This window comes from Tachypleus tridentatus, chromosome 2 (genome assembly GCF_004210375.1).
Source record: "Tachypleus tridentatus isolate NWPU-2018 chromosome 2, ASM421037v1, whole genome shotgun sequence".
NCBI lineage: Eukaryota > Metazoa > Arthropoda > Merostomata > Xiphosura > Limulidae > Tachypleus > Tachypleus tridentatus.
The window spans coordinates 82,365,243-82,390,947 of record NC_134826.1 but is presented as its reverse complement, the minus strand read 5'-3'; the positions used below and the strand labels follow the sequence as shown (position 1 = coordinate 82,390,947).

At 37.8% G+C, this 25,705-nt stretch overlaps 2 protein-coding genes across 2 annotated transcripts in view; one reads left to right on the top strand and one right to left on the bottom strand.

The window, feature by feature from the left end:
• Nucleotides 1–2,015, bottom strand: part of LOC143244366 (uncharacterized) — a 39,911-nt gene extending 37,896 nt beyond the window's left edge. Inside the window, exon 1 of the mRNA XM_076488905.1 lies at nt 1,095–2,015. The gene's annotated coding sequence lies outside the window, so the exon portion shown is untranslated. The remainder of the gene's footprint in view (nt 1–1,094) is intronic.
• The window catches only part of LOC143244365 (uncharacterized), a 151,092-nt gene that overhangs the window by 4,199 nt on the left and 121,188 nt on the right, over nt 1–25,705 (top strand). The window lies entirely within an intron of this gene.

Below are 25,705 nucleotides of genomic sequence, written 5' to 3'. Positions count from 1 at the left end.
TTATTCTTTATTAAGTTAGCGATTTCTATGTTCATCCCACCTGTAATAACATATAATTGTTACATTGGAGGAATACGTAATCACAGCATCGAGTTTAAAACTGATAATGATCGAATACAGACGATTTTAATTTATTTATTTTTATGGTTAAATGGTTAACACTTCTAATATTTCGATGGTTGGAGACGTTACAAAGTAATTAAGTATTTATAAAAGTTGACAACAAAATAGTTGACATATTTACACGTGTTGAATGGTAACAAGTATAATTATTTTATTTTATAAATAATATAATTTAGATACGACATATTAAATTATCAACACAATCTGGTATTATCATTAGTTCGAAAAAAATAACAACATATCTGCGTTCCACCATTGCCCAACATGTAGTGGCACATCAGGTAGCACTGGTATTTAAAAGTCGCTTCGCTTGCAAAATATACACATTATCCACATAGAAAATAACTATAAAGTGCGCCCCCTAGTGGCACAGCGGCATATCTGCCGACTCCGCCGCTAGAAACCGGGTTTCGTTATTCGTAGTGGGCAGAGCACATATAGCTCATTGTGTAACTTCGTGCTTAACTCTGAACAAACAAACCATAAATTGCATAACCTAACCCCTATTGTTAAAAAATATTTATTTTCACTCAATAACGATATACAATAAAGAAGTTCGGTAACTTTATCAAGCACAAACAAGTATATATGTGAGGATAGTAATGAATTCATTCACATTTAATTAAATAAAACTCAGTTTTTGAAAGCTGTTAATCCATATAAAAAACAAAACTAGATAATGGTTGTAAACCTTTCAACCACGGGAATTAATTAATTAATTACATCCTAATAGGTCCCACCATGTATTTGAGTCATGTGACACGTCCTACAATTACTAAATAATTTATAATATAAATAATGTGTAATTACAGAAAACGACACAAGCACATTATTATTCTGAAAACGTGTTAATGTATTTAGAAAAATATTTGGATACTTTAAGTATAGGTTTCTTTCATTGTTTGGGTAGATTAGATTTATACGTACAGACTTTATCAACGTGTTTCAGTAAAATAAATTCATGGACTTACATCGCTGTAAACGCGGATTCGATTCCCTGAGGTGGACAAATCAGATATTCCAACGAGTACCTCTGCGCTAAAACGAATGACCGTTTCACTTGACCCATATATTTACCCTGTTGCTGAAGCCGTCGTTTCAGTCGATCATCGACTAATTCTGTTGTCATAACCTCGTTCCCTAATTGGCTGATGGGTAAACTGAAAAGTCGGATGAATATAGTACCAATTGTGTGTGTAAGCCCTTTTCGTTGTACGTGAATGCTCACATATCAAACATTCTTCGTGGTGCACGAAAAGTTTTGGGGACCAAAAGGTGTATAGCATCCTTAGTTAACAAACTGTAGCCCTACAAGCCATCTTGAAGCCCCAAAATAACTCCAGTATAAAAGTTACAGAACCGCGTCACGAGACACTGATATTATCCACACAGCTAACGCCCCTACAGTAATACCAATATAAAAGTTATACAACCATCCCACAATACACTGACACTATCAGCCCGTTTGCGCCCCTGTAATATCATCGATATGATATTTTTTGGCACGATTTCCTATTCTTATCTTCTTTCTCATTCACCCATCACACGAATGCAGTCACGCGCATTTAGACATCTGAAGGGGGTGAATAATGGCTATTATCACGTTTAAGAAAATAGTTCCAGCCATCGGTCATGTATAATGAAGTATTTTTGTACCGTGTCCTGAATGTACGTGGTCCTCCGAAATTTCTAGTACTACAGTTTTAGATGTTTTTTTCTATCTCATGACACGTACCTCGTTTTCGGTTGATCTCGCATAAATGGAATATACAATACATTAATATTTATAACGATTCCTCAGTTTTCAATGGTCTTGTGCTTTAAAGTTCGAATTAAAACGTTTCTTATAAAACAATTCAGAAGTGGTAGTTAGTCGCCGCGGATAAATAGCACGTGGTTTTAATTAACTTTAACAGCGATATTCTCGCTAGTTGCGTGATCACGCGGTAGGTGTATTGCTAACATTTCCACGCGCCACGCAACATGCGTCGTAATGTTAGTTCCTAGCGAGTGTTTCGAAACGAGTTAATTCTTGATGAATTTAAATTTTAACAATTCCAAGAACTGTTTAAAATGAATAACAATCAAATACAAGCAATAGGAAGAACCTTATGAATATTGTTAACCCTGACAGTATGAAATATGAATGAACGATGTTGTTTTGTTTTTGAACAATACCACAGGCTGTCTACTGTGCCTACCGCGGGGAATCGAACCACGGATTTTAGCGTTGCAAGTTCGTAAGCTTACCGCTGTTCAGCAGAGGTGTCGATGGCGTCCTTCGATTCTATGTATATTTAATATAATTAATCTATGGTTGATGAGAGGCAAGGTAAATGTCGGCAGTTGCTCCGGGACCCGGCAGTGGGATATCACAAAGTTCACTAAAAATGCATACTATTCAATGAGCTAAAATGGCTACTGCTTTTTCGTGAATTAATGAATAAATTTGTCACCTTAATTTATTTTTATGAAAAATCGGCAAAAGTTAAATATAATGAAAGAGAGGCTCAATGATATTACTGACCTCAAGATCCAGACTGGGTCTCGACGCCTCTGCGTTAATCACATACGCTCTCACCCCCCCCCCCTGTCTTGTTGACCACTTTTGGAATGTCGTCGGAGGACGATACGTTTAAATGTCGAGACCGAATAAAATTCGCGCACGTGATCGTTGTAAATGTCTCAATTACTCTATGAACAACTACATCAAGCAGTATTATACATGTATATTAGAAAATAAATAATCTCTGTAACATGATAAAAATAAAAGGTCGCAGAAGCACCATGGGTCAAATAAATAACCTTAAGGTAATATTTTTACAGTGTATCGTAATGTTATTTGTATTATCTTTATTTTTTTAACATTTCATGATTTAGTGTTTAATTTATTCATCACTTACAATAAGTCCGAAAATACTGTTTGTAACGCTTCTTGGTTTGGTTTGTTTTGATTTTCGCGCATAGCCACTCAAGGGCTATCTGCGGTAGCCGTCCCTAATTTAGCAGTTGATACTAGAGGGAAGGCAACTAGTCATCATCATACACCGCCAAATCTTGGGTTATTCTTTTACCAACGAATAGTGAAATTGACCACAGATTTATAACGCCCCCACGGCTGAAAGAGCGAACATGTTTGGTGCGACGGGGGTTCGAACTCGCGACCCTCAGATTACGAGTCGAACGCCTTAACCTACCTGGCGATGCTGGGCCGTAACGATTCTTACTGTATTGTTAAATTTTAGCTGTTTTATTCTACTAATATGTTCAAATCCTTGCCACGAACACACCCTTTCAGCCTTACGAGCGTTATAACTCTATAGTTAATCTCACTATTCGTTGTTAAAAGAGAAGCCTCAAAGTTGGCGGCGGGTAACCTTTACTAGCTGCCTTCTCTCTCGTCTATCGCTACTAAATTAGGGACGGCTAGCGCAGATAGTCCTAGTATAGCTTTGCGCGAAATTAAAAACAAACGAAACCAACTTACTCTTGCAATCATCAAATGTCCTTGTAACGTAGGTAATGTTAAGAGTAGCAAATGTTTTTATTTACTTTTGAAACAGAACACTTTCGGGGACCCTGCGAAAGTACGTCTATTATATATAAAAAATGAAAAAAAAAATTTGAAAAATTGCACTCGTTCATATTCTAGAAAGCTCGATAATACTCGTACACGAATTTTATTAAGTTGAGATATATTATCTTAAGGACAAACAAATTAGTCACGCTAGGTGAAGAGAATCTATATGATGGTAAATTCCAAAGAGGCAGCAACATATTACGGTTTCAGTTATGACAATAACCTTACCCCTCATCTCACCCTAAAGAATGTGCAGACACCAGGTTTGATACTGAATGGACAACAAAGGTTTAATAAGCATTCTGTCACATTTGAGTTGAATAATTTAGGCCTATCAACCGGAGTCTTGGTATCCACAAAGAGCGGTCTGTGGTGTGCGAAAACCTACTGTTTAATTTGCTCGCTCACCCTCAATAGTGACCATTTTTATACAAGTTTAAGTAGAAATGTTCCTCTGACATCCCGGTAACTGCTGACCGAGAGCTTGGCAGTTGCTGTTTTTTTTGTTTTTTTTTAACTAAATCGATTTGTTCATTCGTTGTACGTGGGTTGGGTCACATCAAATATGTCCAATCGCTTTTGGTGGTACAAATTTCGGTTGACAAACGCGACTGTAAGAGCTCTTTGCATTCGCTTATAGCTCTTACGTCCAACAAGCGTCAAAAACAGAATATAAGCTGTTGGAACTATAACAGTTTCTAATTTAGTTGCTTATTCTGTTTTAACATCGCATCGTGATAGTATGAAGTTACTTTAACCTAAAACAGGGTTAGCTAAATCCAAGAGTTTCCACGTGTGCTGCTCAACCACATATATGTATGATCAAATTTTAATTCTTAGGAAAATTACATATTGACACATATAATGTTTAAAAAGTTTATTAATGATTCGCTGTCCGTTGTTACTATAAAACAAAAAAAAACGTTTTGTACTTAGAGGTAGTGGGTTGAGTTAGAAAGGTGACAGCCAGAACCCACTTTTCGTCATACAAAAGTAACCCAAAAGTTGGCGGTGACTGGTGTTGAATGGCTATCTTCTTTCTTGAGTACCATTTCAAAAATTAGGTACGGATATGCGCAGATAGCCATTTCCGGAGCGTTCCGCAAAACGTGTGAAGGTTGTTGTTGTTGTTTTGAATTAAGCACAAAGCTACATAATGAACTATCTGTGCTCTGCCCACCACGGGTATCGAAACCCGGTTTTTAGCGTTGTAAGTCCGCAGACATGCCGCTGATCCACTGGGGGGGGCCACGTCTAAAGGAAATATACAAAAATGTATTATAATTTATACTGGCATCGTATAATAGTCACTGAAAACGTAATTAAATTTTTAGAGATAGAAGTTGATTAAATAATTACATGGAAGAAACTATGATAAATTTAGAATACAAATAATCGGGTTTCGATACCCGTTGTGAACAGAGCACAAGTAGCTCAAATTAATGAGAGTGAATGTATAACTTGCTCTAAAGTTATGTCAGTATTTTCTTCATAGGAACCACTTTGGCCGACAGTGAAGTAAATATAATATCATTTAAATGTATGATGTTATCTTTTATTTTCCTTTTTTTTATCGTTAATCGAGAGAACGTGGCAACGCCTATACAGGCGCTGTCATCTGTTGACCAATTTTAAAATATTATTTATTGTATTCTATGCTTGTGCGTGTTTCACTCAACAAACCACAAAGGAAATGTTTACGTCAAGAATGGGAATGTAAGGCAAACAGTTAGTCATTTTGTTGAATTAAAGGGTAAACATTTGTGGTTGAAAATACAGTAGTCCCCCCTGTAGATCTGCAGTAACTTTGTGGATATAAAATGCTAAAGCCTGAGGAACGATACAGTGGTCTCCCGCCGCAGGTATCGAAACCCGAATTAAAGCGTTGTAAGTACGCAGACATGCCACCGTGCCACGGGGGACAAACTCCTGTAGCGGGAATTGGGTTACGTTAGCGAAAGGTCAGTTGTATTTTCTTAAAATACGCTTGTCACAAAAGTCACTTATGCTAATATTAGTTAATTGAATGTCGCGCAAATCTATCCGAGAACTACCTGTCATTAACTTAGAGGTTATAAACTAGAATAAAAGCAGCTAGTCAACACCACCAACCTTTTTGCTGTTCTAATTTAATAGTGGTATTGACCATCACAATATAACGTTTCCATGACTAAAATGGCGAACACGATTGGTGACGAGATTTGAACCAGAGATTCGAGCGCCATAATAACCAAGCCATGCCAGGGTGATCATTGATCAAACGACAACGTTCAGAAACCCAATGGACACAGTATGTTGTAAAATTAGGCATGTAGACCACTTCACATATTTGAAAGACAACGTATACGTAACCATTGCCTCTGGGTGTGGATTCCTGCACGTGGTGAGGGGACCTCCCAGGGGAGGTTCAGTTCTTTCAGTTAACCTTCTCTGGGCTCTAAACATCCACACACGTGTCTGCCGTGCGTGGTGGCCCGTGAAGGTGAGGAGAGGATCCTTTGGTCTTGAATTCCTGTAGACGGGCGGCCTTGAGGTGGCTCCCTAGGGTCAATCGGCTGGTCCACTTAGGCCAGGGTCAACCAAGTACCAGTGTTGGATACCCTCAACAGGTGTTGTGGACAGTGTATTTGATGCTGGTGTGTGGGTATAGTGCTCACGAAATTCTGGCATTGCTGCAGTGTCCTTGTTTGGCATTGTAGTACGTCCTAATGGTGGATGAGGTCAGTGGGTGCTGAAACATTCTTTTTTTTTTATTATAGATTTCCCAAATAGAAACTTAAAAAAAATAGTGAAAAAACAGTCCACAGGTAAACGACCATGTCTTGAAGATACTGAGCAGCAATCTTCAACATCTGTAAAGCCTATACCTTATTTTCTTATATTACATTTTCTTTCAGACAAATCTTTAGGGCAGATGTCTCTCTTTTTTATTCAGAAGTGACTAGAAGGACTTGCTGGCTCTCCAAAGTCAGTCAGAAAGAATCGCTGTGGTGACATATTGGTAGAAACATCCACATCTAAACACAATGAATGTGGATTACATTCTAAGGCGATTGGGGACATGCCCATTCAGGTTACGCCCCATGCTACTTTGAATTCGTCACGTGAAGTTATTGTTGAGAGGGTTTTGAAGAACATCACCGAGTCGAAGATTCTCGCTGGTTTCTCCGTCCAAGGAGTTTCTGCTTTAAGGCGTATCTCCACTCGCAAAGATGAAATTATGATGCAGACCAGTGTCCTCATTTTGACATGTACATCACCGTGTTCACCTGTCACTATCAAGGCAGGTTATCTTAATTGCAAGGTACGGCCATACATTTCAATCCCTATCAGATGTTTCCTGTATCAGGGGTTCGGTCACTCGAAGACATGATGTCATGGGTCCTTCACGTGTGCTTGTTGCGGTGGCAAAGACCACGATGCCTATGACTGTGAAACGGTCCCTCATTGCGTTAATTGCGATGGCTCTCACCCATTCTACTTTCGTTTATGCCTAAGTGGTTATAAGAAAAAGAGGTGCAGCGTTTGAAGACGATTCAAAACATTTCTTATCCTGAGACTCGAAAGTAACTGTTCACCACTTCATCTCAGATATATGCTGCTGCACTTCCTTCCATTACTACAGTGGAAGTGCAGATGGATCTTTCTGTGCCTCCAAAAGAATCATTCTCAAATCATATGAAAAGTATTTTGACCTCCATGGTAAAAAAGTTGATGAATCAACATCAACACCCATCTCTGTCCCTAACATTCATTCCAGCAAATTCCAAAATCCACTTCCTTTGGTTCCGGATATGAGAATTTCCTCAGGTACATATTCTTCTCGCACCCTAAGAGGAAAAACTATCATTCGTTCACGTCCTTAGTCGCTGGAGTCCTCTTCCAACGACAAAGACCTGCTGCCTAATTGACACAGGGCAGGATTCATGGAGGTCGACAGACCTCCCTCGAATAAAGAAAAAAGACGTGGTCAAAAACAAAAGGGCTCTCTACTCAATTCGCCTATACATAAATAAAAATGGCAACTTTGATACAATGAAATTGTCGAGGTTTACGTTCTGTTCTGGATGACAAAGCACTGATTGCTTCCTACCATCCTGTATGTCTTTCCTTACAGGAAAGTTTTCTGAAACCTGCCGACACAGTCACCTTTCAGAAATGACAAGTTGTGTGATGGACGAGTGCATTGAGGGGTTGCACTGTTGGTTGATCACCATGTGCCAACCCTGTCTTTTCCACTCAACACACCCTTGGAGATTGTAGCCATCCGTGTTTCCTTTGGTCGTACTATCATCACTCTTTGTTCTCTCTACCTGTCTCCTGAAGACACTTATGATCAATGAGACTGTTGCTGTCGTTGAACAGTTACCATCTCTCTTTTTAATCCTGGGGGCTTTAATGAACATAATCCCCTCAAGGGAGGTAACTATATTGATGGGAGGGGTCGCTTTGTAAAGCGTATGCTCTCAGATTACAATATTTCTCTTTTCAGTACTGGTTCTTATACTTATTTTCATGCACCTAGTCTGTCCTAATCTGTTAGTTTGCTCCCCTTTACTGTTCTCCCACTTTTCATGGTGGGTTGACAATAACCCACGAGGCGGTGATAATTTTCCTATAATTTTGAGAAAGACTGGCCGTGGTCGATGCCACCCGACCCGCATGCCCTGATGGAAGCTGGATCAAGCCAGCTGACCCTCTCATTGCTCTCGCAGAATTTGATCTTGCCAACGTCTGTAAGCCATCAATAGACGACTGTGTGGCAGCAATGACTGACTGTATCATACAGTTTTTCACGATATCCTCGTCTATGGTAGAATCCTGCCTGCCACATGACACGGAAGGCTAAAAAACAGGCCACAATCAACATTTCTTTTACCTCCAGTTCCAAAGTCACATGGAATAAGATTCGAAAGGTCAATGGGCAATATAATCCTGTCCCCCTCTTGATCTTGCTCTCTGACGGCCACGAAGTAGCTGTGACTCGGAGCATCGCCGATACTCTAGGTGAAAGTTTTGCCACGTATCTAGACTTCTGCTTCATCATCCACCTTCTTAGCCATCAAGACTCAGTTAGAGTGATCACCTCTTGCCTTTCGAGCTGATTATCTCTATGACTATAATCTCCCCTTTACACTGTTGAAACTCAAAGTGACCCTTCATCAGTCTGGCAGTACATACATTGGACCTGATGATATACACTACAAGATGCTGCGCCATCTATCTCCTGCTTCTTTTGCTATTCTTCTGATTGTTTTTAACCGGATCTGGCAGGAGAATGTTTTTCTTGGTGCCAGGCTATTGTCCAACCTTTCTTTAAGCCTGGGAAGGATCCCAAGATTCCTTCAAGCTGCCGTCAAATTGCTTTGACGAGCTGTCTCTGTAAGACCTCAGAGAGGATGGTTAATACTCATCTTATTTGGTTCCTCGAATCAAAGAGTGTGGGTTCCGACGACAGTGCTCCACCATGGACCACCTGATTCGACTTGAAACGTCAATCATAGAAGCTTTTCTCAAATGACAACATCTTGTATTCATATTCTTTGACGTTGAGAAGGCTTATGATACAAAATGGAGGTATGGCATATTTCGAAAACTCCTTTTATATGGGTTGCGTGGTCATTTGCCTATTTTTATTAAAATTTTTAATGGACAGGCGATTCCAAGACCGTGTGGGTTCGACACTTTTCAGTGTAAAAATTAATGCCATCACTGGATAACTCCCTCTTACTGTTGCAAATGGGCTCTATGTCGACGAATTTCACATCTCATGTGAATCTGAAGTGGACTACAGCAAACGGTTTTAACTTCTCTCTCTGTAAAACCGTTTGAATGCACTTTTGCCGCTAATGGAGTATTTACCCTGATCCTGAACTCCATATCGGTGAAGTTGTGCTGCCTGTGGTCCCTGAGACAAAGCTCTTGGGGTTTATCTTTTATCATAAGCTGACCTTTATACCACACATATCAAGCAGCTACGAGTCAAATGTACAATAGCACTTGAACATCCTCTATGTCCTTTCTTCCACCACTTGGGGAGTGGATTGATGTTCTATGTTAAGGATATAGACTATGGGTCATGCCAGGACCTCGGCCTGGAATATAGTGGACCCCATTCATCATCAGGGGCTTTCTGCACTTCCCCAGTCCAGATCTTATACACAGAGTCTCATGAACCTCCTGTACACCTCCACCTTTTGCAACTGTCTTTACTGTATACTTCGAAACTCCAATCCTTATCACAGCATCCCTCCTGGGGTTATGTTTTCCTTCCTCAGTAAGCCATACTTTTTCAGAACAGACGATCTGCCATTGTTCCTTTTGGCCTTCCTATCCATGCACGGTTGGATGAATTGGGTCTCTCTTCGGATAACATTGCTGTATCCACTGGTAAGCCCAGCCTACCCTGGCTTATTACAATTCCCAAATGTGACCTTTTTCTTAAGTCGTCTGAGAAAAGCTGATACTCCCAATTGGAAGTACCGTCTTTTATTTGCTGAACATCTTTCGAACCATCTTTCGTTGCGCACAAGATCCCCTCTACATTTTCCGTGTTCACTGCTGAAGTGTACGCCATTTCTCTTGCCCTGGATCACGTAGAAACTAAGCAGTACTCAATTTGCATTATTTATACTAACTCGCTTAGTTCTCTACTGGCCCTGGAATCGCTTCACGTTAGGTCACATCATGTTATCGCCGATATTCATAATCGAATGGTCCATTTCTCTTTAACATCTACTTCAATCCAGTTTTTCTGGATACCGGGCCACGTTGGCATTCGCGGGAACGAGTTCGCCGACACCGCAGCTAAATCTCTCTACTCTGGCACTATCACTGCTGTGTGTGTTCCATAGATGGACTATGGTCCTGTATTTAAGGCTCGGCTCCGTGCCAGTTGGCAGTCGACTTGGAGTGAGCAACGTAAAAACAAGCTTTTCCAAATAAAATATTTTATTGGACTTTGACCGTCTTGCTTGCGTAAGGATCGGAAAGAGGAAATTGTCCTAACTAGACTACACATTGGTCACAGTTTTTAACTCATCGTTTTCATTTATTTGGGACTGATACACCAGTGTGTTGTCTGTGTAGCACTCAGATCACAATTAGCCACATTTTACTGTCTTACCATCGTTACGACTATCAACGAAGGCACCATTCTAAACATGTTCTGTCCTAAGGTTTATCCAGAACGTTAGACAGTGTTATTGGCGATGGTGACACTGTCCACCTTAGAAATGTTTTTAGTTTTCAAAGGTCATTAATCAAATACTGCCATTTAAGTTTTTGATTTACAAATTAGACCTTTTTTTAAATTTGATTCCTTTTTTAAGAATTAAAGTACATCTAGTTCGATTTGAAATTATAAAATGGCCGTAACGTTAAATAACTCGAAACCAGGACTAGAAAGACCAAGTTCAGTTGTCTGACTTTTATGGTTGAACTTACCCGTTAGACATCCTGGCGAGTTATGATAATTAAAAGTATGCTACAGAAAAGTCCTTTACAACTTGTATTACTGTAGTTTCTCTCTGACTGCTATAAACTAGATATAAAAATTGGATTTAACGCTATTTATGTTTTTAATTTAAAAATTAAACTTTGTTTCGTTTTACCTTAATTTCTTTTTCTGAATTTTAATAATTTTACTTTAATTTTAGCTTTTTACCGGATATTTGGCGTAGATAGCCTAGTTGCTTTGCGCCATAAAACGCCAAACCAACCAACCAACATAACCATTGTAAAACTACTATGTTTGAGAACCATAACAAAGGAATATGAATGAATTTGGGGTGACTAGGGCCATCCAGAAAAAGAGACCTGTAACAAGTCATACTTCAAGCATATTAAGTAAAAAGTGCAGCGTCTTGTAATACGCGAGAATCCTCGAACACAAAGGTAAGTGGCAAAAGCAGTTTAAGTTGTCCAGGCAACAGGACGTAATATAATTAACAATAATCTCCATTTAGAAAGCGACAAGTCACGTGCTACGTGTTGCTTTCTATACGTCGCTGCTCGACTGTCTTTTAATAATGGAAACTACGTTTAGGGCTATCGTCAAAATGCATATACGTCAGATAGAGCATGACTGGACATGGCGACACGTAATATAACGCCGTGGTTAGGTTCCAAGACAGTTTTAATAGATCTTACTCAGCCTCTATATATCTATGCACTAAATAAGCACAAAGTAGTAAACAGAATTTTGAACCTGTACTATTTTAGGGTTAACATTGAAAGGTACTGGCGTTGACCATCTTACGAAAGCGTATGAAACAAGTTGACAAATATTAAACAAGTTATGATTTTCATTAACGTATCCAATTGTCTTATCCTAAGTTTAAGCCCTATTCTTACCCAGCTATTTGTTCTATTAGCATTAAAATGGAAAGAGAAGAGTAACAGGTTCGTCCAATCAGTTGAAAGTTTTCAGAAAATATGCAAAAGTTATTTTTCAGCTTAGGATTAGTTTGACCTCTTTGGAAATTTGCTCAAAGCTGCAGGAGAGCTATCTGGGCTAGCCGCCCCTAATTTAGCAATGAAAGACTAGAAGGCACCAAATCAACACCACCCACCGTCAACTTTTGAATTACTTTTTTGCCAACGAATACTGCACCTGTGTAGCTTTCATTTATATCAAAGGATGCTTGAAGCTGCAAGAGAGAGGCTTTAAAAGCAATGTCCATAATGTTTGTTGTCTCATAGTGGTTTAGCAGTAAGTCTATGGGTTTATAATGCTAAAATGTGGGTACCGATACTTTTGGTGGGCACAGCACAGTTAGCCCCTTGTCTGTCATGGCCTAGTGGTTAGGACTCCCGACTCGTAATTTTTAGGTTGCGGGTTCGAATCCTCGTCACTGAACATGTTTGTCCTTTCAGCCATGGGAACGTTATACAACGAAAAGGTTCATCGCGTACTAATTGTTGGTAAAAGAGTAGCCCAAGAGTTGGCGGTGGGTTGTGATGACTATCTGCTTTCCTCTAGTCTATTATTGATATATTAGGGACGGCTAGAGCAGATACCCATCGAGTAGTTTTGCGTGAACTGTTTTGTTTGGAATTTCGCACAAAGTTACTCGAGGGCTATCTGTGCTAGCCGTCCCTAATTTAGCAGTGTAAGGCTAGAGGGAAGGCAGCTAGTCATCACCACCCACCGCCAACCCTTGGGCTACTCTTTTACCAACGAAACGTGGGATTGACCGTCACATTATAACGCCCCCACGGCTGGGAGAGCGAACATGTTTTGGCGCGACTCGGGCGCGAACCCGCGACCCTCAGATTACGAAGTGCACGTCTTAACGCGCTAGGCCATGCCAGGCCCTTTGCGTGAACTTCAAAACAAACAAACCCACTGTGCCAAGTAACAAAGAAAAACCCATAATGCCATAAACATTTTCCACGGCCCTCAGCTTATATTCCTTTGCCACTATGTTTCATAGACAAAGGCACAAACAGAAATAATACATATTATATAATGGCTGTAATATAATTTCTGCAGGATAAGTAGACTTTTTTTTAATTTATGATCTTTAGAATTTTTTTACTAATAACATGAGGCGATGTGGTCACAAAGTGAATGTTGTCCACATCTCATTCCAAGTATCTTATTCTTAAGTTATACAAATAACACGAGGCTAAGATTGCCACTGGAGCATGAAAATTCTAAAATTTTAGTTACTTTCGCTCTCGCCTCATTCAGTGGACTTATGACGCTAAAATTCCGGTTTCGATACCCTCGTTGAGCACAACGCAAATTCCCCGTTTTATAGCTTTGTGCTCAACAACAACACAAATAACAGCAGATTAACAGTCGGTACTTTCAGGGATGTTTTGATACATTTGTTTCTAGTGTTTATATTTTGATAGTTTCGATGTTGTTGCAAAAACCACATCGATTTAATGCTTTTTTAACTGAAAGAAGCGTTTTACTAGCTTGTCATATCATTCCAGTTAACAATCATAATCATTCCAGTTAACAAAGCACACAAAATATATATTTCCAATTTTATTTATTGCCATCGAACCTCAAGTGGCTTATTAAGAGTCAAACTTCACTGTGGATCATGGAGAGAGGTAAGAACAAAGACTCTAAAGACTCATAAATGGAAGCAAAGGTGACTGATTGTGTTATAAATAGTCAACCACATTGTACCTGCCATATCCAGTGCCGACGAGGCCTTTCTTTTAACACCAGGGTTCATTAGGCTGGCTGAGGCACAACTGGCATAGTAGTAGTGTAGACGCCATATATGTTGTGAACCGAATTAGACAAGTGAATTGTAATAAATAAAACTAATAATAAAGGCATTTACAAATGATATTTTAGGGTAAAAAAGTGGCAAAACATTATTATCTGTATATTGTATATTTATATGTGTGGGTAATATGTTTTTGTTGTTGGTTTTTTTTCATTTCTAAACATAAAATTTTTCTTTCAACCTTTACGTGTGTCATTACCTTGTTCTTTAACAAAGACTTTTCTCACAACACGCACCCAGTGGTTCAATGGTAAGTCTGCAAGTTTACGATGCAAAAAAAATTGGGTTTCGATCCCGTGGTGGGTAAATCACAGATAGTCCATTGTGTATCTTTGCACTAAACAACATCGAAAACCAAACCAAATACTTAAAGCAGTGTTTGTAAACTGTTGTTTATTGTTGTTATTCATTTCATTTTATGTGTCCAGATATAAACTACATGTGTTTGCGTTTAAAGTGACTGTTGGTCGCCAATTTTATGGTAAGTACGAAACAAAATATGGCCAGTATAATGTGTGACATTTATTGACGCAGAACTAGAGAGTTTCAAAAGATCTGAAATGTTCGCATTCAGTTTATAGTAATGCTCCAGCAGAGCACGTTCCGTGACACAGACATGATGTACACCCTTGTGACGCTATACATTTAATGAGTAAAAACTCTTTGTTTACAGGAATGCTGGCGCCACGTGCGACATTAAACTCCGTGTATTTTATCAAGTGCTATAAACCTGTGTGAGGTCAGTAGAAATAAATATCTACTTGTCATAAAAGGTCATGTTTTAGGAGTGATGTGCAATGTGATTAGTTTATGTGTTTGCCTTTTAACGTGATGAAGGAAGTGATAAACAAGTATTTATAACTTAGAAAAATGAAATCTCTTTATTCAGCTATACTCATATCAATTTTACAAAATTTCACAGCAGGTTAGCTGTGCTTTGTTCAACAGTTACATGAACGGTTGTGAACGAGGCTTATCTCGTCCTCAGGACGTCACACAGCGTCATTATCTGTAAGTGGCCAAGCACTAATGCATTTTTCACGATTTTTAACGTCATTCACATGTGCGTAATGAGATATATAAGAAAACTGTAATATTTTATTATACGACTATCTCCTGATGTATGCTCACGGCGAGTTGGTTTATTTTTTTCGTAAATTTAGCTAATAAAATATAATATTTTATTTGGTGCGAATCACTTTTTTATTATTGTCCAGGTTAGAATTTTCGTTGTTTATTTCGAGTTGAGTAATTTTGAGCCTTGTTGTTTTGTGTTTACAGAGAAGACAGTCACTGCTAAGAAGATCCTTAGATATCACGAGTTGTTATTTTAAAATAGTGTTTGGGTTTGTTTCGAAGTGAAACAAACATGTTAGTATTTTCTTGTGGTTAATAACATTCTCTAATTGGATGTGGAAGAGTCGTAAACATGTAGACGTTTAACTTAGGTAAAGGTTGCATATATTAGTGGCTACAATCTCGTACCAGGGTGGCACAGATACTTTTACAAATTAGTATCATTTAGGGATATTTCTCCTCAATAATTGTTACTTAGAAAAGCCAATGAAGTATGCATGACTTGAGTAACCAGAAAATGATCATTTTAAGTATTTTGAGAGAACATTTGCAAATAAAGTTTGTTGGTTCGTAAAATCTTTGCTGTTCGAATTCGAAATTATACTCTACAGTACCTGATCGCTTCTGAAACACCCCTTACAATAACAGCACGATAACCTGACGAGTCATACACTCGAAAAACCTTTGAACACATCAGAATATATGGAGTAAATTTAAAATATGAAACAGAAAACGGAAAGCTTCATGAAGCAATTAAGTGAATAAAATACATTCACTGTATATTAAACTAAAACAAGTATCGTATTTAACGTGAACTTGTGTACAATTCACAAACCAAGAGATAAACTTAAGAACAGTGATAAAAAACAAAAGTGAATTAAAAGGTGATACAACATAACAGGAAAACAGTGCAAATAAAATAATCCCTTAAAATAGTACGAAAACCGAGACAACAAAATGTAATATACAAGGCTCATCTCAAAATACATTAATATCATTTTAAATATTAGATATTGTTAAGTAACTTTATCAGGGCAATTGGCCCAGCATGGCCATGTGGTTAAGGCACTCGACTCGTAATTTGAAGGTCGCGGGTTCGAATCCCCATCACACCAAACATGCTTGCCCTTTCAACCGTGGGGGCGTTATAATATGACGGTCAATCCTACTATTTGTTAGTAAAAGAGTAGTCCAAAAGTTAGCGGTAGGTGTTGATGACTAGCTGCCTTCCCTCTATTCTTTCACTCTTGAATTATGGACGGCTAGCGCAGATAACCCTCGCGTTCAAAAACAAATAAACTCTTTCTTTATATTAGTACTTCAAACGGATACTAACGACTCCATCCACACTTTGAGATGAAGGGGGCAAACCTTCCTGTATGTATATACATGTCTGTAACTAGACGATGTTTAGAATATTTGTTATCAACAGTTGTACTAAACGTGAGACTACTTTGTTACTCTGTTGTTCAGGTATGCTTCAGCTGATAATAAAAACGTTTTAAGACATGTGAGATTATTGCCAGCTGGTGGTGGATGGTGATGACTAGCTGCCTTCCCTCTAGTCTTATACTGTTAAGTTATGGACGGCTAGCGCAGATAGCCTTCGTGTAGCTTTGCGCGAAATTCAAAACAGAACAAATAAACAAACCAGGGCAATTTACAGTAAAATAATGAAGGCGTGAATATTGGAAACTGATCAATAGCACGCATGTACCAACCCACAAACGCATACATATATATACACACACACATACATACATGCATACACACACTGCTGGCCAAAATCTTAAGGCCAATGAACATAAAGAAAAATATGCATTTTGCATTGTTAGACTCAACCACTTATTTGAGTAGAACTTCGAAAGATGACAATAAGAAAAGAGGGGGGAAAAAAGCATTCAATAGAGAAAATGTGAACACTATGAAATTAGCCTAAATACTAGTTGGTCAAAAGTTTAAGACCATACTGAAACGAAACGTTAATCGGTAAACACATAACGAAATTTAGTGAGATCGAGCGTAGTAAAACTGCTGTTGCAAATTTCTTAAAAGACCCTGAGGGACACGGAAGGAGAATTTTAAGTGGTCGACCCAAGAAAATTTCACCAGCGTTGAGCAGGAGGATTCGACGGGTTGTCCGACAAGACACCAGCCGATCGTCGAACCAAATTCAGGCCCTTACGGATGCAGAATGCAGCTCAAGAACAATAAGACGGCATCTACGAGAGAAAGGCTTTAAAAACTAAACGTCTTCAAAGTCTTCGTCTCCTTCTACACCACGAAACAGATCGGTTAAACTTTGCTGAGAAGCACCAAACGTGGGACGTAGAAAAGTGGAAGAAGGTTTTTGTTCTCTGATAAGAAAAAAATTAATCTGGATGGTCCAGATTGCTTTCAACGTTACTGGCACGATAAGGATATCCAACCGGAGACATTTTCTACGCGACACAGTGGAGGAGGTTCCATCATGGTCTGGGGTGCTTTCTCCTTCCATGGAACAATGGAACTTCAGGTTATACATGGGCGTCAAACAGCAGCTGACTACATTGGCATGTTGGAGAGAGCATCCTTATTGACTGAAAGTCCTCGCCTGTGTGGAAATGTCTGGATCTTTCAGCAGGACAATGCTGCAATCTGCAATGCCCGCAGAACAAAGGACTTTTTCATGGCGAATAACGTGATTCTTTTGGACCATCCAGCGTGTTCGCCCAAATTGAACCCCATTGAAAATGTTTGGGAGTGGGTGGCAAGGGAAATCTGTAGAAATGGATGTCATTTCAAAACAGTGCATGATCTACGTGAAGCCATCTTCACCACTTGGAATAACATTCCAGCCAGCCTTCTGCACACGCTTAAATCGACCATCCCAAAGCAAATGTTTGAAGTTATTCGCAATGACGGCCGTATAACTTAGAACTGAGACTTCTTGCTGGGCATTTCCTACCCTGTTTAGGACTTCTTTTTGCTATGGCCTTAAACTTTTCACCAGCTAGTATTTAGGCTAATTTCATAGTGTATACATTTTCCCTATTAAATGCTAAAAAAGTTTTTATTTTTATTTTCCCTTTTCTTATTTCCATCTTTCGAAGCTCTACTCAAATAAGTGGTTGAGTCTAACAACGTAAAATGCATATTTTTTCTTTATGTTCATTAGCCTTAAGATTTTGACCAGCAATGTATATACAGGTGTATAACTCACGTTTGGTTTTTGAATCCCTGTGGACCGACTTTTGATATAGATGGTGTAGGTTATATCTCTTTATGAAGACGGTGGTTATGGACCATTAGACTAAACAATCAATGGTTTACAAAGTCACCTTTCAACTTGACCTTGAGTGTCAAGCAGATAAACAAAACATAGTTATGCCATGTATCTGTGTGATGTCAACATGTGACAATGGCCACGTGAAAAGGGACCACCTACAGCTCGTAGCCATGAGCTTTTGTTACACCACACTTACTTTGTGTCAGACACATTATCAGCTATGCTGAATCCTGATATGGTTAGCAGCTTCATAACAAAAATATTTACTGCACCCTCCCCATGTAGGTATAACGGTTAGTCTGTGTTTTATCGCTTTATCATTCGTACAAATACAGGATGGTAAAAAGGGGAAAAACAGTGTTGTATACAATACTTTACTGACACGTTCTGATGCACACAAACCAAGAAAATTACAAAGATTTATCTATAACAAAACTTATTCTTGAAATAACCAAAAACATTACAGTTTGTAACCTTGACATAACCTGACCTGGTGGTTAGAGTGATTGTTTCGCAAAGTGTGGACCACGGGATCGAGGTCTGTTACCAAACATATTTGCCATTTCATTTCATTTGATAGCCTACCTGCTTTGTGCCATAAAACACCAAATCAACCAACCAACTATTTCTAGGAGGGGTTATAACGTAATACTTTATTCCACTATAGACGTCAAAATTTACTGTCCGCTATCTTAGATGAGAGATAATATCGAGCCACGCATCGATCAGTGATTGATCATACATGCTTATTAAATAGTATTGATATAGCAACAATTACCTATTTTGTGTGTGCTGGTAAACTGTTCAAACACGGGTTATATGAATAAAGAAAAGGTAATTTTTCCGCTTGCTGAGGCTGGTCAGGACTCAAAGTTACCAAGAGGTCAACAAGATAAATGGATAGTAGTAGTACTAGTACACATCGCCAGGACCGGTAGTAAATACAGTAGTGTAAACTACATTAGAGAATGTTCTAACCAATTCATTGTTGGTAAGTTTTAAAATCGGTTTAAGCGTAAACAGTTTTAAGTTTTTTGCTTCAGTTATCAGAAGCGGGAGTGTTGTAATGTTTAAGTAACTGATGGCGGGAGTGTTTACCAACACGTAAAGCTTGATTTGTGTTAAGTTTTCAAGATTACTACTGATAATTACATTTAGGTTAGGCCTAAATTATTATATTATGCACCAACGGAAAACTGGCCAACTTACAATTCTTTTTACAAGTGATATAGATTTATAAAAAACAACACACATCTATTGCAATCATTCACGTGGAAACAATGTGATTAAATCTGTGGTTTTACAATACAGGTAATAAAATGGTAAAATTATTATCTAACTTAGCGAAATCACGTTTCATAGGCCTTCATGTCACCCCGCTCTTAAATAAATGTCAACACATTTATATTCGCTACAACATGGCCTTTATTTTATTTTTACTGTAATCGAACTCAGCTAGAGACCAGGTAACTGTAAACCTCTGCACTTTTGTAAGTTCTCAACTCCTCTAGCGTATGAGAAATTGCAGAATATATATCAGATATGTAATGATATCTGTGGGTCTCATATCTGGTAATAGTTTTACATCACTACTCCATCCGTTTAGCAGTTAGTAGAGAGCATATCTCCGCCAAGCAGCGTTAATCATATTTGTCTTAAAAAAAAAAAAATACGAAAATGTGTTCATTGTTATCAGCGGATACGTACCACTTTTGGCAGGATGTATATGCATCAAAGTTTCATCAAAATCAGATAATTGTTTCACTCGGTTATAGAGCAAAAATATTGTAAAAATTGGTCCCCATGTTAGCAGATAAGAATTTTCTTAACCTTGTTGTAACCTTTATTCTCCAAAAATAATCAGTCCTAAGTTAGGTCAAAATCCAAACGTATACCAACTTTCGTCCAAATATATTCAACCTTTTTCGAGAAATCTTGCTGTCAAAGACACACATACAAGGATGAAAACATAATTCTTGTCACTTTCGGTGGCGGAGGTGACAAAGGGGTCAACGAACTTTTTTTGAAAGGAAAAGTAACCAACTTCTGATCGATTGAACGAAAGAGGGGACAACACTAACCTTCACATAAACATCTTATTGACAAGGCAGTACTGGATAAAGCCAGATCTGTTTACTGAATAAAATGTGATTACGATAAACTTGAACTTAAATAATTTACAGGTTACTCTTGTTATCGTCATCAAAAGTTGTCCTTCTCGACAGACCGGAGTTACTTTCGTAACTCCAACTGTATCTTAACTCGGCCATTAACGTACAGAATTCTAGGAATGTGGTTATATATCAATTTCAGTAACAGTAGTAGTTCGTATTGGCCACCGTACAAGTACCTCATATGATGGTGAGTACTTATGTTAAGTTCTGTCATAGAAACTAGTCTACAGCTAAATAAATTATTTGCTGGTTTAGAATGAAGACTCTGAAAAGGTTATATTGTTTTTGTTCCTCGAATGAAAGTACAAAGATGTTATATTGGATACTTACTTATCACACGGATGCTCATTGGAAATTCGTGTCACGTGATCCGTGTGTAATCATTTAATTGGTTTATACTGGTGTATTTCAAACAAAGGATTTGCCAATCATATAATCGAAAAGTTATTAATATTTATCTGACATTAAATGTAGCATTAGGAATCAATATCACAATCTTAACACGTTTTATACGTTACAAATCATAGGTGACATCAATTTTAAGGTGTAGTATAAAAACATATTTTGTTTTGGAATACTGTGATGTAATAGTAACAACATGAACATAGCTTTGAGCTGGTTCATGTTTTTGTTAAAGGATACAGTGCAGCCTATCGGTAAATGACGTACTTCGTTACCTAGAATGTTTGCTCTGTGTTCTCTATGTTGTTACCCATCTATGATAGTTTTCTTTTAATAGTTGTTCGTCATTAATTTTGACCATCCCTAGCATGGGTTAATGCATGAAACTACTGTATAGACTGAGGATCAACATACGGGCCAGTACATGAAAACCACTATACGGATGTGATATCGGGCTAAACAGATTTGGTTAAATGTTCTCTTTGAGGTTTATCAAAAGTTGATACGTTCACTTGAATAACACTACCTATTTATTATTTTATCTTTGATAATTAAGCCTAGCATGGCCTGTTGGTTAAAGTGCTCGACTCGCAATCTGAGGGACGTGGATTTGAATCTCCGTCACGAAGAAGCTCGCTCTTACAGCTGTACGGACGTTATAAGATCATGGTCAATCCATCTGTTTGTTTATAAAAGAGTAACAAAGGAGTTGAAACTGGATGGTGTTGATTAGCTGTCTTATCTCCAGTCTGTCACTGCTATCATGCAGCTTTTGCGAAATTCAAACCAATCCTTGATAATTCGCGTGCACATCTGCAGTTGAAATTATTACATTGAACGACACCTTATGTTCATACAGGCTGAACGGTCAGATCGGAAATCTGTAGGTTTCAAGTACAGCAGACCCTCATTTTGAACTACTGACCAGAAAAAACGATTTTATTTGTTTTGGAATTTCGCACAAAGCTATACGAGGACTATCTACGCTAGCCGTCCATAATTTAGCAGAATAAGAGTAAAGTAAAGGCAGCTAGTCATCATCACCCATCGCCAACTCTTGGGCTACTCTTTTACTAACGAATAGTGGAATTGACCATCAAATTATAACGCTCCTATGGCTAAAAGGGCGAACACGTTTGGTGCGACGGGATTCGAACTCGCGACCCTCAGATTATGAGTCAAGCGCCCTAACCACCTGGACATGCTGGGCCTAAGAAAACGGATCTATCACTCAACACGCTCACAGAATGAAACTGCATAGCGTATTTCGAAATTCAGACCTACCGTAAAACAATCCAAGACGTTAACCATTATTCACGCTTGGTCGATGATTTTAAAATAATAATATTTATATAAAATTTATAGTGCAAAAAGAAAACGCTCTTTTACACTTCTCCTCTTTAGAGGTGGCAGCGACATCTGAAAGAAATATGGTTCCAATTTTTTATGTATCTACCAAACTCATACCAATTTTGATAACGATTTTTTTGTATTTCCCACATACGACCGACCTGAAGAATGTTTTTAGTAAAGCAGCTGAATTAGTAACAAAATAATTTATAGGTTTTACTCATTCAATTCACAGAACTTTGTATGGTAATAGCTCGTTTTAAATTTCATGAAATTAATTTATTAGAATTTTTTGAACGTTCCGGAATTTTAGCGCAAAGTTACACCAAGGTTATCTGCGCTTATTCGTCCCTAAATTTCAAGTGATAATCTAGAAGGAAGGAAGCTAGTCAACAGCACCTATGCTAACTTGTCCAATACAATAGTGGGGTTTAACCACCAGTCTTATAGTATATTCGCGGCCTCAAAGTGCGGAGCGTGTTTTTACGGCAATGCGTCGCTAACCACTGTTGTAGATTTATTCCCTTATCAGAATAGGTAGTTTGTTTTTTGAATTTCGCGCGAAGCTACACGAGGGCTACCTGCGCTAGCCGTCCCTAATTTAGCAATGTAAGTCACTTACTGCCATCTTTTGGGCTACTCTTTTACCAACGAATAGTGAGATTGATTGTAACTTCATAACGCTCCAACGGCTGAAAGGGCGAGCATATTTGATAGGACGGGGATTCGAACCCGTAGACTGCGAGTCGAGTGCCATAACCACGAGGCCATGGCGGGCCTTATTAGACGATTATTTTTCATGGTTTTCAAATATTTGAAATTAACGATTAGCAACTCATGATGTTACACCTTTTTTTATGGTCTGATGCGCGTTACGCAAACAACGCTATATATCGTTTAGTTCTGACTGACTCGTTGATAAGACATGTAAAAAAAATACTGAATTATGATGAAAATAAATGTGAAAGTAGTTGTCGGAGTATAACATTCTATTTCCATGTTAAGAACCAAACCAGCTGCCATTACAATAGTTTTAAATCTCTGTAGCTCTTAAAATATAACATCTCTATTTACTTACTAAAGACGTATATATTTAATCGGAATTGTAGTTATAACCAGAAGCAAATCAGGGTATTTGACTTAGAAAAATACGTTATTGATTACTACTGGAACGCCAATATATTTTTATGAAATCGCGTGTGTATATAATAAAACAACAAACCACCTTTCAATTCTGTGTCTTTGCTAGGAAAACAAACAGTTGTGAATTACAATAATTCTCTCCAGATGATTAACGTTTTGGCTGGAATTACAGTTTACTAATGTCTTATTAGCAAGTGTACGTGTTTAGAATACTACAAATAAGGTTTCGATACCCGTTGTGGGCAGAGCACAGATCTCCCACTGTCTATAACTTTGCGCTTAACAAGAATCCAACCAAACCAGTCAACTGACAGTTGAATTTTGTTTGATTACTGGGAGATAATTTGAGAACCCGTGCAAAAAAACATGGAACCGTCTTGTGTGAAAAGTAGGTTAATCTATTGATTTCACTTCGTACTGCTATCGCTGAGGGCTAAAACGTGTTTCCAAACTTTATCAGATCAGTAGAACCGAGTTTTACTTTGATTTTGTCGAGCAGCTCTAGATATATTTATAGAAACCGAAAATACAATACCGCTCACGACGTGTCCTACTTGGGCATTCTAATGAAAGCGACATAGTAGTACACCTGTAGAAAGTGTGTGACATGACCACGTGCTTTGAAATTGACAACAAGCTTTACAGGAAAAAATTAGACCAATGTCCGCAAGTACTTCTCCCAGAGGCTAAAAGCGCGAGAGACTCCTTCGCTTTCCCTCCGTCTCATTCGCCATGTTCGCACAGAATTATCATAAATTGGGCTTAATATAAATTCGCGTGTAGTGTGAACCGACAGAATATTGTTTCAAGTGTTTGTAGCATGTAATATCCTTTTCGGACGTCAGTAACTAAATCAAAACAAACAACAACAAAAACTACCGTTCGTGCTAACTTTCATCTGCTTAGCTAGGTGGATGGTAGGAAACTTCTAATGGATACGTGTCAAACATTATATCATCTCAACGTTTCGCTGCGACTTTCGTTACTGTTTAGCCTTGCGACTTCTTCAATAGCTTAACACCGTAATTTTTAAATAATTATAACCTTTCAGTATAAAGTATATTATTCTTCCAACTTATGTTTGTTATAAGAAATACAGCCTCGAGAAACGTATAGTTCGAACTTCTGGTAATTTATTTAATGTTTATGAAAAAAATTACACATCCGGCATTCTACAAAAATCCGGAGTTTTTAGATTATAAATTCTCGATAAACATTTTTCTTGTAAGATCAGAATCTAAGAGTTAACTGTATCTTAATTAACTATTTTAAACTGGATTTTTCTTTTACGTATAAAATACGTTGACGGTTAAAATTGTTCGAAATTCTTACGTAATTAACGTAACAAATACAATAATAATAAACGCATCTTGATTGCTGAACGATATTTTACTATTTTTGTAATGTAGTTTTTCTTTTAAAAAAGTTACGTACAATACTGCATAAGTTTACTTCCCATTTCACACAATAGAAAAAAAAAATCAAACACATAGGGCTGGAAGCGTAACGAACCAATAACAAACAGTTTAGACACAGGGTTAATTAATGCGTTTTCTTGAAAGGCGTGTCGGTTAACTGCATTGGAATTATTATTATTCATATATGTTTCACAGAAAATAATACTCACGTATTAAAATTATTGTAAATCTAATTTTTAGGAGCCAGTGATCACATTTTAAATATTATGAACTAGAACTGTTGATAGTGGACGCTACTAGCTTCAACATGAACACATTGAATACCTGTTTAAACTCGCACTAATATTAAATATTTCTTGATGTTAATACACTTCGTCTTATTTCCTATACAATACAACAGTTACACTTTTCTTGTTATTACTAACTCCCATTCAGCTGACCAATTCTGATAATAGTTAACACAGAATTAATCTCCAAAAATACATAACTTCTGGAAATTGCAATTTTATTTCAAAGACAGTTTTCTCTCGAAATAACAAAAAGGAAGCTGTCAAGCAAAACACTACGTAACTAAAATATTAGTTTTTAATAGTTTTCTCTCACTCGTGCCTATCTTGTAACTTACTCACACTGGTCTAATGTCCAACGATTTCAGAAGAAGGTTTTAAAAGGGTCCAGTTACATCAGATTAGAAGGACTAACAAAAGGAAATTTTTAATTTGCTGTCAGTTTAAATATAGACTTTCATGTACACAAACTTTAATTACAATATCTCATTTTTAATATTAATTAAACTGTGATTAGTAGTACTATTATAAAAATATTTCTAAGCTATAATTAGTTGTTAAATTATCACACAGACTCGAACACAATTTTCTGAAAATATTGTATATCGATATATCTTCTATTTATAG